Consider the following 5,089-nt stretch of genomic DNA (forward strand, 5'->3'; position numbering starts at 1 on the left):
TGTGAAAGTAGAATAGAACAAACACAAACATCATTAAGAGTTCATGTGTTCTTGTTCAGCAAACCTTTTGTCAGATTCTCATTTCCTTAATGGCTTTGCAGCCGCATTGCTCCTCCATGTTAAGTCACATATCATCGGCAACCAACATAATATGTTTTGCCTTGTTTTCCTTTGAGATAAGTCAGAATATGACTTTGCCCTGATATGATTTATTTGCTCAACAGCAAACACTGAACCACTTCAAACCCAACTCATTAGGGAGTGTGTTTTGGGGAGAGGAGTGGGGGCATGAAGGTCACTATAGGTTAATTCCATTTGCAATGCCTCCTGGAAACAGCGTGACAGCATGTCTCCTTTTCTCAGAGATTGGATGAGTTCTTGGCTATCAGACTGGCCTGATGACAGCATGTGGAAGATTAAGTCTCATGCTCACACAGATACATTTTCCTCCTCCTCTTCCTGCATATGTTTTGTGTTCATTATGTTGAGGATTTGCACATTGAGTATACATGTGTTTATCATAAATTAAATGTATTCAATATAGTAATGTTGTAACTGCTAAAGCATTTGTGGTATTATGTTCACCAGAACAAAGGCAATTCCACTAAACCGAGTTCTAAACCTAATTTGGATGTTTTGACAGTTTCACTGTTGTATATGATTTGTTATGTCCGATGTCCGTCTGGGCTGATAAGTGATTGTGCTTCCCTTGTGCCTGCTGTGGTCTTTTATTGTTTTCATCAGCATAAGCTACTGCTTTATGGCTTATCACAGTACTACACCTTGATCTTGAAGGAATCGAAGAGAGCAAAGGGGATGAATGAAAGAAAAGCAGAAGAGATGAGTTAGACAAAAGAGTGACCACAGTGTGGTGAAGACATAACAGCTAAAAAAGAAAGAATGTGGAAAAAGAGAGGAAGAATGTGAGGCAAAATGAAAAATAAGAATGAAAGGAAGAAAAAAAGAAAACAAAGACAGGTGAGAAAGCGTGAGATGAGGGCCATTCATAAGCAGACTTCTCCAAGGGATCTTGGGCCAGCACACCTGCTACTATTCACTTCAGAGGAAATAGACACTCTGTGGAAGAGAGGCTCTTGGCCTCAGGACAAAACCGCTGCAGCGCCAAATTAGAAACAGGAAGGACTGTGGCTAAGACTCAGATTAAAAACGCACTCCCCACATGGACTCAATATACTGCAGCCCTGATCCCACTCTGGAAACCCAAAACCCAACAGCACTATTTTATGTCCCAGTCAACAGAACGCCCGCTGTTTGCACAGTGACAGTACTCAGATTCAGTCAACCCCTGAATGTTGGTAAACTGTGGCTCTCTAAAAGCTGCCCATTCTAATGAGAAAATACATTTCTAAGTACACTTAATCAATTTCTGCAGTCATGACTGTAATAACAGTGCATCACAACTGCATTTTCCCCCAAGACTGCTTTGTTGTAAACAGGCATCAGGCATGTATGAGTCCTGTCATGAGGAAATTATCTGGATTTCAAAGAAAACCAGATTGGGCCTGAGTCTTTCTTTTTTTCCTGCACTGGCCTCGCTCTGGTCTGTACCATATATCAGCATCAGTGCCAGATGGATGTGACGCACACACCAACATAGAGGACACAGTGCTAAATTTCTCACAGATTAGCATTACAGCAGCTAATGTTGTCAACACGCAGCTAGCAAGCAGCGAGTGAAAGTACCAAAAGATCTGTAAATGCACCAGAAAAGGAAATTAATTTTGATATATGGCTGCTGCCTTCCTGTGACCCTTGACCTCTAACGGGTTTCTCCGCTGCTGACTGGACCTGTACGGCATTTCCTGTACATTCTCATTCAATCTGAGGGAGAAAAGGGCAAAAAAACCCTGATGGTTTGGTTAAAACAAGTTCACTTCTTATGGCCCGGGATAAGGGAAAAAAGTATGCACTCACTCTCATATAATATTTCCATTTACTCATGGGTCTGTCCAAGTAGTGTGTTCCCCTCAATCTATCATTTTCATTGCGGTCACCAATGGTAAAAAAAAAAGGAAAGCAGACTGTAATTATTCCTACAGATATTGAGGACATGTAGAGGTTGTTTCTCTTTCACTGGAAAACAGAACTACCCCTTTTACACAAAGGTCAAGTTTTCCTTACGTGAAGCTCAGTAAGGAATGACAGTAGGATTCCCTACAAGTAATTGAATGCTCATAAACAAAGAGGCAACAAAAGGATATATTTGCATCTTATTGAGGAAACAAAGGAGTAATCCCACATTAGGGATGAGTCTGCGTTTCATCTTCCACTGTCTTCTTCCTCTCCTGCCTGTTTGATGTGCCTTTATTCTTTGCAAAGACTTTGGATCACAGAGGAGGTCACCACAACATCTATGAAGGACCACATTCACTGCACTTGCACTGAATGATGTCTGTGCCAGGCATGTTGATGGATGTACACGCATAAACAAACACATATGTGCATTATGCCAGATGGCGAGTGTGTTCAATAGTGCGACTCCAAGAGGAAAACCTGCCATGACATCATCCAGGAGAGTGCAGGTGCAGGGCTGGGACAGGAAGTGAGTCACAGAAAGCTTGGTGAGGCAGACTTTGCCATGCCACTGACAGGCTGTGGGAGAGCAGGGTGAAGGAGTGTGAGTTACACCCGTAGCAGAGCTGGCTTGGACCCTCAGGTTGTGGACCTGCTCTCTACATAAACAGACTTCTCTCTTGTCCCTATGCAATCGGGATGACGAAGACTCTTTTGAAAGTGTTGTGTATGGAAAATTGTTTTTCCATCTACCACGATTACACAAGCAGTGTCATAAAAAATAAGACATGGTATTTTACTTCCCAGCACCCTTGAATGAAATGTATTCTGCATTTCTGTTCTTTTTGTTGTACAGAGCAAACATGTAGGCATGCTGCAGTTAATCAGTGAGTTTAAATTGAGCATTGTTTTAGAAATGTGTGTACTTTATACCATGTAGTATACCCACCACATTATACAAAACAGCAATGAGAATAAAACTAAGCATGTGGTTACAGGCTTTTGTTTGAGATTGTTTACATGTTGGACATCTAGTGTTGGTAAACAATACACTTGAACATTGTCCAACCTGCACCGCTCCAGCATTGAGATGAGTGACAGATGTACTGTAATGTGATGGAGGGATGGATGAACAAACGGACGGATGGTGCGTGTGTCCTTGACAATGGCACATCAGTTCTTTATACAAAGCTTATTACACTAATGAGAAAAGTATGGGGAATGGTTTTGTCCCATACCACCCAGGGATGGAGAGCCTGTTTTCCCTAGTGCACTGCATCTGGAAGCAGCCTCCTGGTAATCTGCTCTAAGTACAAAAGGTTCAGCACCAGCTTGTTTTCATAGACCACCAAGTGAGACCCTCAACTGCGTCACAGGTCTGTGTTCATATCTAAAGACCAACTGAGGCTTGGAAGAGTGGGTTCTGTACCACTTCTGTAGCACCCCAATGTTGTGCTGTGATATTTTGCTACTGTTACAAGGATATGTTTGTTGTAGTTGGTCAACCTAACAAGTGGAGACATTTGCTTTAATTAAAAGTCTATACATTATATGAAACTTTTATCCTTCAAAGCTCGAAATGAGCTGGAGAGGTAGGGTGCACAGTTAGCAGGCCACCAGACTATTGCAACAGGATCAACTTACAGAGATAAACAATAATTTATACAATTATATTCACACCTACGGACAATTAAGTGTCGCCAATTAACCTAACTCCAATCCCACATGTCTATGCACTGTTGGAGAAACATTCCACTCTCATCCTCCTCTATAATAAAATGCTCTGTAAGTGTCAACATTTTACACTTACAGCAAATAACATAACATAACAATAAATTCATGTTCAGATTTGAAAATATTTGATAAAGTACGTAATGTAGAAACAGAGTTTTAAGTTATGTGCATTATATTTTCTGTCATGACAGATGTAGAAACATTTGTGTTTGTGCGTGTTATATTTCAGCTACTATCTGTCATCAGATGAAATAAACGAGCGCTTCTTTATCACTGCCAATTCCAACTGTGAACATTGCTGATTTGAAGTCGTATGCATAGTAATGGATGAGATTTACTGTGTCAGGGATTGACATTTATTTAACAGGCATGCTGGGGGACGTCATGTAGCTCCCTTTGATTGATCTCTTCACTTCCTGCTACAAAGATGGAGGCCGCTCCCGTAACCACACAGCCCCTTTCAAGCTCAGGGTGCAGAAGACGCCCTTCGGCAATGTTCCAGGATCAGTTTAGTTCACCCTTCCCCCCGGACCTAACTGTAACCATCAGAGGAGTAAACGTGACACTGACCTTAGATCAGTGTCTGGAGGCAAATCCATCCTCAAGCCTGTTTTAGAAAGCCCATATGTGGTCCACATGGAACTCCTTCCTGTATCCTCTGTGGAAATGTGTTAGTCCACAAAGTGCAAGGTACACATCCTGAAATCTGTTACTATTTGAACACAGAATAACAGTATTCTCTCACTGTATTTCTTGTTATGGTAATTGAAACAGTGGGAGAGAAGGGGACAGCAAGAGAACTGTGTCAAATTATCCAGAGAAATGTGAATTCTTGGATGAGATATGAACATCTCTGATGTTATGAGGTTGTCCCCACTGCTGACCCCCCCCCCCCCCCCCATCATTCATTGATAAAAACTGTTTGGCCCAAGTTCTTGTCCATCCTCTAAGATTTCATTGACTTGTTCTCAAGAGTATTACAATGGCAGACAGCCTTTTAACTCTTCCACATCTTAACAGAAAGACTATTCTGCTGTGAATATCAGGCTCTATAATGGTCTCTTCCATTGAGGTTGAGCCAGATGTAATGATTTCAGCATGTCACGCCACGCCAACTCCACTGTGATTGCATGGATGATTAGTTCTTGCAGTAAATGCAGAACATATTTGAAAGTTAGTAATTGTTTTTAGTAATGTTCCTATATGTCGTTTGTAACATGAATGTGCTAATATTCAAGAAGTCACAATGATTACATATGTTTCTGATGTATGCTGTAAGTCATATGTATTTGTACTTGCAGACATATGCACTTGGAAGAAT

The sequence above is a fragment of the Microchirus variegatus genome (assembly GCF_963457635.1).
Source record: "Microchirus variegatus genome assembly, chromosome: 12".
NCBI classification, from domain to species: domain Eukaryota; kingdom Metazoa; phylum Chordata; class Actinopteri; order Pleuronectiformes; family Soleidae; genus Microchirus; species Microchirus variegatus.